The sequence below is a fragment of the Oncorhynchus keta genome, chromosome 27 (assembly GCF_023373465.1).
Source record: "Oncorhynchus keta strain PuntledgeMale-10-30-2019 chromosome 27, Oket_V2, whole genome shotgun sequence".
In the NCBI taxonomy this organism is placed as follows: domain Eukaryota; kingdom Metazoa; phylum Chordata; class Actinopteri; order Salmoniformes; family Salmonidae; genus Oncorhynchus; species Oncorhynchus keta.
In genome coordinates, this window is record NC_068447.1 from 14410130 (window position 1) to 14422292 (window position 12163).

The window sequence follows — 12163 nt, forward strand, 5'->3', positions numbered from 1 at the left end:
AGTGTTCCATTATTAAAGTGACTAGTGTTCCATTATTAAAGTGACTAGTGTTCCATTATTAAAGTGACTCGTGTTCCATTATTAAAGTGACTAGTGTTCCATTATTAAAGTGACTAGTGTTCCATTTTTAAAGTGGCCAGTGATTACAAGTCTATGTATATAGGGCAGCAGCCTCTAATGTGGTAATGATGGCTATTTAAAAGTCTGATGACCTTGAGATAGAAGCTGTTTTTCAGTCTCTCGGTCCCAGCTTTGATGCACCTGTACTGACCTCGCCTTCTGGATGATAGCGGGGTGAACAGGCAGTGGATTGGGTGATTGTTGCCCTTGATGATCTTTTTGGCCTTCCTGTGACATCGGGTGATGTAGGTGACCTGGAGGGCAGGTAGTTTGCCCCCGGTGCTGCGTTGGGCAGACCGCACCACCCTCTGGAGAGCCCTGCGGTTGCGGGCAGTACAGTTGCCGTATAAGGCGGTGATACAGCCCGACAGGATGCTCTCAATTGTGCATCTGTAAAAGTTTGTGAAGGTTTTAGTTGCCAAGCCAAATTTCTTAAGCCTCCTGAGGTTGAAGAGGAGCTGTTGAGCCTTCTTCACCACGCTGTCTGTGTGGATGGACCATTTCAGTTTTTCCATGATGTGTACGCCGAGGAACTTGAAGCTTTCCACCTTCTCGTCGATGTGGATATGAGGGTAGGAGTAACTCTAGTACTGTAGGTCTGAAACATTCTTCTTCACCTCAAGTTCAACTGTCGGAGTCAGTTGGAGCGCCGTTGCACTCTGCCCTCATGTCATAGGCTTGCAGTAGCTAAAGCTTAGTAATAGCCACACCACACCTTTACAAAAGCATATGAACTTTATTAGGGTAACATGAAAAGTCAAGCTCTTGTTTATAGGGAAAATACGAGCAAGCTATTAAATTGCGGCAAACACAGCATGACAGTTGGAACTTACAATGACTCAACAGAATGAAACAAAACAAATGCAAACTGCTTTAAACATACCAACAAAGGCAAGTGCCTACCATACCCAACAAATGACAGACATAGGCTATTGTTGTTTATTTTACAACAGACCTACGTATAACCTGTCTTAAACTAAATATGGAGCACACAATTAAAAAGACAAATGTATTTCATTTAGCCAATGAAAATGTATCACCAGAATTTAACTAAACAGGTTTAGCATATTTAAAGAACTTGTTACGATTAATAAATAGGCATACAATAACAATGATATACAATAATAATAATGTAAAACAAATTATAAATAAATATACATTCCAAAATTGCATCCTTCCTGAATAGGGAGTTGCACAGTAGCCTGCATTCTGTTGAACTGACTAGGTATCCCTCTTTCCTTTTGTCCACTACAATATTAAAACTTTATATTATAAAATAAAACCCCCCTTGTAGGCTTTTCACTGCACGCTCTTTTCCCTCCAGCCTTTGTTTTAACTTCAATGAGAAAAAGTCCTCCGTCTTCGCAATCAACAGCAGCCTAGGCCAAGGCTCCTCTCTGCGATGGTGGTTTCCGTCACATTTGAAATGTGTTTCCATCACATTTTCAACCCTAGGCCTACTGATGGTTTTGTCACTAAACATGTTGAGTAGTGTAACGGTTTTCTTCCGTTGAAGGAGAGGCGGACCAAAATGCAGCGTGGTTAGTGTTCAACATGTTTATGTAAAGACCATAATCGTGAATACTACCTAATACAAAACAACAAATGTGGGAAAAAACGAAACAGTCCTATCTTGTGCATAGACACAAAGACAGAAGACAACCACCCACAAAATACCCCCAAGAACATGGCTGCCTAAATATGGTTCCCAATCAGAGACAACGATAAACACCTGCCTCTAATTGAGAACCAATCTAGGCAACCATATACATCAACACCTAGACTAGAAAACACCCCATAAACATACAAAACCCCTAGACCAGACAAAACACATAAATCCCCCATGTCACACCCTGACCTAACCAACATAATAAAGAAAACAAAGATAACTAAGGCCAGGGCGTGACAAGTAGGTATAGCGAATGTGCCCACTCTGGTATTGGCACATGCACAACAGCTTGCAGATACAGTGCTACTACATGATGAGATTATTATGGAAAAAGGTGTGAGATTATTTGCATTTGTCAAATGGCAGCCAAGCATCGATCATCATGTCACCAGAATAAGACCCTCCATCACTGTGCACTTTCACCACCCTGTGAAGTTAATCAAAAACGTATTTCATCTGTAGCCTAATAAACTGCATGCTTTCCCATGATGTGGTGGCTTTTCTTATCAGTCATGTAGGCTACTTTACTTGCATAAACAGTTTGGATGGAAACCTGGTTCATGTCAAGCCATTTTGAGGATGCTGGAATTATATTTTGGATGAATGTGTGCATGCCTACAGCAGACTTTTGAAGTAGCCTAATCAGATAAAAACATGACTGATTGTGTTTATGTCACATATAAAAGGATATACATTGAAAAAGTTTCATTATAAATATTTAGGCTATATTGAAGCGTTAAATTCTAGGTGCGCCAGGAAAAGCCAGTCGGATTGGAGAGGAGACGGAGCACGCATTAAGCTTTCCTGCTGGGAGCACATGTAGCCACATTAATATAGAATGACTTGGGAGAATGATGATCTGATACTGACAGCACATTCAGTATCAGAAGTAAAAATACAACCAGACTGGCCTGCTACTGTGCCTTTCTAGACCTTATCAACAGTGGAGAGTAATATAATAATATATGCCATTTAGCAGACGCTTTTATCCAAAGCGACTTACAGTCATGTGTGCATACATTCTACATATGGGTGGTCCCAGGGATTGAACCCACTACCCTGGCGTTACAAGCGCCATGCTCTACCAACTGAGCTACAGAAGGACCACAAGTAGAGAGTAGACCCCACAACGGATCCAAATCGAATGAAACATTCAAATCACAGGAATATTGCACAGTTATTCAAATGACATTTTCACTGCATCGTAGAGTAGAATGTTGTACTCAGTTGAAAACAATAATGCAATTATTCATTGTATTGTAGTGTTGTAAGCTAGTCTAGGCAGGACCATTGTAGTGTTGTAAGCTAGTCTAGGCAGGACCATTGCATTGTAGTGTTGTAAGCTAGTCTAGGCAGGACCATTGTAGTGTTGTAAGCTAGTCTAGGCAGGACCATTGTAGTGTAGTGTTGTAAGCTAGTCTAGGCAGGACCATTGTAGTGTTGTAAGCTAGTCTAGGCAGGACCATTGTAGTGTTGTAAGCTAGTCTAGGCAGGACCATTGTAGTGTTGTTGTAAACTAGTCTAGGCAGGACCATTGTAGTGTTGTAAGATAGTCTAGGCAGGACCATTGTAGTGTTGTAAGCTAGTCTAGGCAGGACCATTGTAGTGTTGTAAGCTAGTCTAGGCAGGACCATTGTAGTGTTGTAAGCTAGTCTAGGCAGGACCATTGTAGTGTTGTTTGTAAGCTAGTCTAGGCAGGACCATTGTAGTGTTGTAAGCTAGTCTAGGCAGGACCATTGTAGTGTTGTAAGCTAGTCTAGGCAGGACCATTGTAGTGTTGTAAGCTAGTCTAGGCAGGACCATTGTAGTGTTGTAAGCTAGTCTAGGCAGGACCATTGTAGTGTTGTAAGCTAGTCTAGGCAGGACCATTGTATTGTAGTGTTGTAAGCTAGTCTAGGCAGGACCATTGTAGTGTTGTAAGCTAGTCTAGGCAGGACCATTGTAGTGTTGTAAGCTAGTCTAGGCAGGACCATTGTAGTGTTGTAAGCTAGTCTAGGCAGGACCATTGTAGTGTTGTAAGCTAGTCTAGGCAGGACCATTGTAGTGTTGTAAGCTAGTCTAGGCAGGACCATTGTATTGTAGTGTTGTAAGCTAGTCTAGGCAGGACCATTGTAGTGTTGTAAGCTAGTCTAGGCAGGACCATTGTAGTGTTGTAAGCTAGTCTAGGCAGGACCATTGTATTGTAGTGTTGTAAGCTAGTCTAGGCAGGACCATTGCATTGTAGTGTTGTAAGCTAGTCTAGGCAGGACCATTGTAGTGTTGTAAGCTAGTCTAGGCAGGACCATTGTAGTGTTGTAAGCTAGTCTAGGCAGGACCATTGTAGTGTTGTAAGCTAGTCTAGGCAGGACCATTGTAGTGTTGTAAACTAGTCTAGGCAGGACCAGGTCTTCACTGTTCTTTCAGTCCAATTGGGTACTGCACAATTGGCCCAGTGTCGTCCGGGTTAGGGGAGGGTTTGGCCCGGGTAGGCCGTCATTGTAAATAAGAATTTGTTGTTAACTGACTTGCCTAGTTAAGTAAAGGTTTAAAAAAAAAAAAAGTGCAATGATGCACCTGGCCTCTCCGCTACCTATCAGCTAATGCTCTTGGTTGTTGTCGATTCATATAAAAAATGGATGAGCTTTCAATGTTTTTATGTTATGTATGATTACTAGTTAGCTTATTGCAGATCTGGACAAACGATCCACCTACAGTAATGCTATTGTCACTATGAATGGTGGATAGAGCGCAGGATATACTGTTAGACTGGTAGACTATACTGACCTGTGGTACAGTACAAGTTAGCCCTTGGAAAAGCGTAGGGCAACAAGGGAAGTAACAAAACACCTTGATATAGGGGAGGCCCATGCATTATAGAGTAAAACCTGCAAAAGAGCGAACGTTAACCATGGAAAAAAAACACACGACCCTCCCCCGTGGCCAATAAAAAACACACTACCCTCCCCGTGGCCAATAAAAACACACTACCCTCCCCGTGGCCAATAAAAACACACTACCCTCCCCCGTGGCCAATAAAACACACTACCCTCCCCCGTGACCAATAAAAACACACTACCCTCCCCGTGACCAATACAAAACACACTACCCTCCCCGTGACCAATAAAAACACACTACCCTCCCCCGTGACCAATACAAAACACACTACCCTCCCCGTGACCAATAAAAACACACTACCCTCCCCGTGACCAATAAAAAACACACTACCCTCCCCGTGACCAATAAAAACATCTGGACAAAATCCAGTAACTACCCTCCCCCGTGGCCAATAAAAAACACACTACCCTCCCCCGTGACCAATAAAAAACACACTACCCTCCCCGTGGCCAATAAAAAACACACTACCCTCCCCCGTGACCAATAAAAACACACTACCCTCCCCCGTGGCCAATAAAAAACACACTACCCTCCCCCGTGGCCAATAAAAAACACACTACCCTCCCCCGTGGCCAATAAAAAACACACTACCCTCCCCCGTGACCAATAAAAAACACACTACCCTCCCCCGTGGCCAATAAAAAACACACTACCCTCCCCCGTGACCAATAAAAAACACACTACCCTCCCCCGTGACCAATAAAAAACACACTACCCTCCCCCGTGACCAATAAAAAACACACTACCCTCCCCCGTGACCAATAAAAAACACACTACCCTCCCCCGTGACCAATAAAAAACACACTACCCTCCCCGTGGCCAATAAAAACACACTACCCTCCCCGTGACCAATAAAAACACACTACCCTCCCCGTGGCCAATAAAAACACACTACCCTCCCCGTGACCAATAAAAACACACTACCCTCCCCGTGACCAATAAAAACACACTACCCTCCCCGTGGCCAATCAAGAACACACTACCCTCCCCGTGGCCAATAAAAACACACTACCCTCCCCCGTGACCAATAAAAAACACACTACCCTCCCCGTGACCAATAAAAACACACTACCCTCCCCGTGACCAATAAAAAACACACTACCCTCCCCGTGGCCAATAAAAACACACTACCCTCCCCGTGACCAATAAAAACACACTACCCTCCCCGTGACCAATAAAAACACACTACCCTCCCCGTGGCCAATCAAAAACACACTACCCTCCCCGTGGCCAATAAAAACACACTACCCTCCCCGTGACCAATAAAAACACACTACCCTCCCCGTGGCCAATCAAGAACACACTACCCTCCCCGTGGCCAATAAAAAACACACTACCCTCCCCGTGACCAATAAAAACACACTACCCTCCCCGTGGCCAATAAAAAAACACACTACCCTCCCCGTGGCCAATAAAAACACACTACCCTCCCCGTGACCAATAAAAACACACTACCCTCCCCGTGGCCAATAAAAACACACTACCCTCCCCGTGGCCAATCAAGAACACACTACCCTCCCCGTGGCCAATAAAAAACACACTACCCTCCCCCGTGGCCAATAAAAAACACACTACCCTCCCCCGTGGCCAATAAAAAACACACTACCCTCCCCCGTGGCCAATAAAAAACACACTACCCTCCCCGTGACCAATAAAAAACACACTACCCTCCCCGTGGCCAATCAAGAACACACTACCCTCCCCGTGGCCAATAAAAACACACTACCCTCCCCGTGACCAATAAAAAACACACTACCCTCCCCCGTGACCAATAAAAAACACACTACCCTCCCCCGTGACCAATAAAAAACACACTACCCTCCCCCGTGACCAATAAAAAACACACTACCCTCCCCCGTGGCCAATAAAAACACACTACCCTCCCCCGAGACCAATAAAAAACACACTACCCTCCCCCGTGGCCAATAACAAACAGACTACCCTCCCAAACCCCCAAAATAAGTTTGACAACCCTCCCCTATTTTGGACCCCCCTCCGCCCCCAGTAAATTGTGATCTGTCCTTAATATTAATGGTTCATACAAGCTTTTAATTTGCAGTCAATATAGCACTCGTGTCCTATTTTCAGTAATGACCATCTGCCCATAATGTATTGAACTGGTATCCTCAAGAGATATGAAAGGAGTGAAGATTGCTCTCCCGAACTAAAACTCTGCAGTATGCCTATAGGCTATGTGTGATAACAGTAGATTAAGTTATGGCACCTCACAGTAGAAATACAGAAGTGTTTAAGGATAATCTCATTTTTAAATCAGATGTACAGTACCAGTCAAAAGTTATATATATATAAACAGTACCAGTCAAAAGTTATATATATATATAAACACTACCAGTCAAAAGTATATATATATATAAACAGTACCAGTCAAAAGTTATATATATATATAAACAGTACCAGTCAAAAGTTATATATATATATATATAAACAGTACCAGTCAAAAGTTATATATATATATAAACAGTACCAGTCAAAAGTTATATATATATATAAACAGTACCAGTCAAAAGTTATATATATATATAAACAGTACCAGTCAAAAGTTATATATATATATATAAACAGTACCAGTCAAAAGTTATATATATATATAAACACTACCAGTCAAAAGTTATATATATATATAAACAGTACCAGTCAAAAGTTATATATATATATAAACAGTACCAGTCAAAAGTATATATATATATATATATATAAACAGTACCAGTCAAAAGTTATATATATATATAAACAGTACCAGTCAAAAGTTATATATATATATAAACAGTACCAGTCAAAAGTTATATATATATATAAACAGTACCAGTCAAAAGTTATATATATATATAAACAGTACCAGTCAAAAGTTATATATATATATATAAACATATATCAAAAGTTATATATATATATATAAACAGTACCAGTCAAAAGTTATATATATATATAAACACTACCAGTCAAAAGTTATATATATATATATAAACAGTACCAGTCAATATATATATATATATAAACAGTACCAGTCAAAGTTATATATATATAAACACTACCAGTAATATATATATATATAAACACTACCAGTCAATAATATATATATATATATAAACAGTACCAGTAATATATATATATATATATAAACAGTACCAGTCAAAGTTTGTATATATATATAAACACTACCATTCAATAGTTTTTATTATTTGTACCATTTTCTAAATTGTAGAATAATAGTGAAACGTAAAACCTATGAAATAACACATATGGAATCATGTACAAACCAAAAGAAGTGATGGAATGGCACATCACTAGAATGAGTAGCCATGCTGGTTAAGTGTGCCTTGTATCTAAATAAATCACAGACAATGTCAACAGCAAAGCACCCCTACACCATCACACCTCCTCCTCCATGCTTATAACCATATATAAACTCTGCGTTTCACAAAGACACAGACCAGTCAAAAGTTATACCTACTCTATATAAAAGTACACAGTCGGTTGGAACCAAATATCTCACATTTGGACTCATCAGACCAAAGGACAGATTTCCATCGGTCTAATGTCCATTGTCTGTTCTTATAAACAGTGTCCAAAAGTAATGGTTTCTTTGCAGCAATTCAAAACCATAAAGGCCTGATATAAACAGTCTCCTCTGAACAGTTGATGTTGAGATGTGTCTGTTACTTGAACCCTGTCAAAATATTTATTTGGGGATAAATTTCTACGCTGGTAAAAGTTATCCTCTGCAGCAGTAGGTACCTCCAGGCTCTGATCAGGCCCTACACCCAAACAAGGGCACTGCGTTCATCCACCTCTTTATCCCTACCACTAGGAAAGTTCCAGTAGCCCAGTCAAAACTGTTCGCTGCTCTGGCCCCCAATGGTGGAACAAACTCCCTCAAAAGTTAGGACAGCGGAGTCAATCAAACGGAGACAGTACCACCTCTTTAAGGAAACCTTAGGATATAATATCTCACCCCCCTTTTAAGATTTAAACAGTACCAGTCAAAAGTTATATATATATATAAACATGGTCATAAGTGACTGTTCCACTGGATGTCATAAGGTGAATGCACCAATTTATAAGTTGCTCTGGATAAGTACCAGTCAAAAGTTATATATGACTATAAATGTAAATGTAAATGTAAATGTCTTCCTTTCCTATGGCGGTCAACATGAGAGCCAGTTTCATCATAGGGCTTGATAGATTTTGTGACTGCACTTGAAGAAACCTTCAAAGTTCTATGACATTTTCCACAATGCCTTAAAGCACATATGTCAAGTCAAGGCCTACCAGTCAAAGGTTTTTTACGGCCCCTGGGATGATCTTATTTATTATTAGAACCGGCCCGCAGACCGCAGCAAAGCCGGCATAGATCTTTTAAACGCACCAATACTACATTTACAATGCATACGGTGATATAAACAGTAGGCTGCTTCAAAATTTATATTTATTATAAACAGTTGTCAGCATCACAGTAAAATTAACTTTCAGATACCCATCAAAAATGGCAAAACGGAAGGTGGACACAGAACCGGGGGTTTCAAAAAGTTATATATATATTGTATAAACGGAGGTAGCTGTCAAAAGTTATATATATATATATAAAGTGTACCAGTACAAAAACAAAGAGTTATATATATATATAAACAGTACCAGTCAAAAACAAGAATATGGACATGGAACAAAGGCTACAAAAGGCAGAGGAATATATAAACAGTACCTCAAATCAAAGGCTCTATTCAAAAGCCAAATCACAAGGTAGGCTGCTGTCAAGGCCAGTTTTATATTTGGCAGAAGAGATACTAAATCAGCCCGGCCATTTACGGAGGGGGATTTCATAAAACTGCATGATTAAAGTTTATATATAGTATGCCCAGAAAAAGGCAAAGTTTTTAAATGTGAGTCTGAGCAGAAACACCATTGCCGAAAGTAGACCAGTTGTCCATCAATCTAAAAGAGCAGCTTGTGAAAAAGGGAAAAGATTTATTGCATATTCCTTGGCTGTGGATGAGAGCACCGACATTTATACATTGCCCAGTTGTCAATTTTCATATATATATCCAGTACCAGTCAAAAGTTATATTATATATATAAACACTATGCATGTCAAAAGTTATATATATATATATATAAACACTGTCCAGTCAAATGAGTTATATAAATATATATAAACAGTGGCGAAGATACGGAAAAGATGCAAGAGGAAAACGGACCAGTCAAAAGTTATATATATATATACGGGAACAGTAAGAGGTCAAAAGTTATACAGCTTATCATTGTATCAAACCAGGAAGCCAGTCAAAAGTTAAAATGGAGCATGTAATGAGCATCTCACGCGCACAGTTAAATTTATCAGAGCCATATATGAAACAGTACCAGTTCAAGGCATTTATACGGAGTTATAAACGGAGCATGGTGATTTGCCTTATCACACAGAGGTGCGATATAAACAGTACCAGGGAAAGGTTATATAAAGACACTACCAGTAATAGATTTGTCTGTTCTGGACAGCAAAGGGAAAGACACAACACAACTCCGAGACAAATTTTTCTGTGTGAAATGGCTTTTTTGTGACATTTAGAGTCATCTGAATGAATAAAACCTATGAAATAACACATATGGAATCATGTACAAACCAAAAGAAGTGTGCAACAAATCAAAAAATATATATTTTTATTTTATATTTTATATTCTTCAAAGTAGCTATCCTTTGACTTGATGACAGCTTTGCACACTCTTGGCATTCTCTCAACCAGTTTCATCTGGAATGCTTTTCCAACAGTCTGGAAGGAGTTCCCACATATGCTGAGCACTTGTTGGCTGCTTTTCCTTAACCCATTTGCCTTGACGTGGAAAGCTCCACCAAACCTCAAATGGAGTTGATTGACCTCAATGTTATGATGCACTGAGGGCAAAATATCTGAGTGGGTGCTCCATCACTCTCCTCCCTTGATCAATGCCCCAGCTGCGCATCCAGGCTGCTGGAGATGTCTATGTTTGGCAGCACATACCTGTTGAACAACTGTTTTCTTTGATGAACTTGAACAAAACATCACACAGAATCGACATCACTGCTGAACACCTGGTAGCCATGCTGAGGATTTCCTCAGCTCAGAGCCTGTACCCTAACATTGATGAACAATGTGGAAAAGATGGGACACCCCACACCATCACACCTCAACCTCAAACAGTGAACATTACTGTGCAATCACATATTTAGAGATCATCAAGTTTTTCAGTTTACTCTTTGTTTTCACAAAGACTTCTCCTTGGAAACAAAATCTTGTTTTTGGATTTTTCTTTATTTTATTGTATCATAGATTTTTGCACTTTATTTTATTGTATTTCAATCCAATTATATTTTTAAAATTTTCAGTTGAGTGGATGATAGAAAATTGCTATTTTTCTTTTTTTCTTTGAAGTAAATGGTTAGCCCACTTTTGCTAAAATAGAAAATATAGGCTACTGATGGTGCCTTGAATACCGGTTTCTTTCATTTAATGTTCAGATGGGATTTTTATATAAAGGAAATTTTTTTTGTGTCTGTTGAAAATTAAAGATTACTGACAGAGCCATAAGAAAATATTGCTTTATTTATCTGATCATATTGGAATATATTTGTTAGGTTTTCAGTAGGTTCAAATGAGGCCAGTTTCATCATAGGGCATTTAAACATTTTTCAATGAACATTGAACAGAAACCTTCAAAATTTTTTTATTTTCCGTCCATTTGACTTTGACACCCCTGCCTTAAAGTAATGATGGACTGTTGTTTCTCTTTGCTTATTTTAGCTGTTCTTTCCATAATTTTATTTTAATGTGTCCTTTTTTTAACTAGGCAAGTCAGTTAAGAACAGATTATTTATTTATTATTATTATTTTATTTTCAATGACGGCCTGGGAACAGTGGGTTAACTGCCTGTTCAGGGGCAGAACGACAGATTTGTACCTTGTCAGCTCGGGGGTTTGAACTTGCAACCTCTCGGTTAGCTAGCCCAACGCTCTAACCACTAGGCTACGCTGCCGCTGGATTTGGTAGTTTACCAAATAGGGCTATCTTCTGTATTCCACCCCCACCTTGTCACAACACAACTGATTGGCTCAAATGCATTAAGAAGGAAAGAAATTCCACAAATTAACTTTTAACAATGCACACCGGTTTATTGAAACGCATTCCAGGTGACTACCTCATGATGCTGGTTGAGAGATTGCCAAGAGTGTGCAAAGCTGTCATAATTTTACAATGTAGAAAATAGTAAAAGAATAAAGATAAGGAATGAGTAGGTGTGTCTTAACTTTTGACTGGTACTGTATATTGATAACGCTGGGTTTGCATGCAACGGCTCATGCATAAGTAATGGAAGCATTGTATTTTTAAAGCCACAGAGAAAGTTTCAAGGCGCTGATGCCATTAAAGTTGTATGTGCTCTGGAGACAGCATTTACACTGAAAACAGTCTGGTGCTCAAGATGATTTTCACAAGTGTCTTCAGGATAAGTTC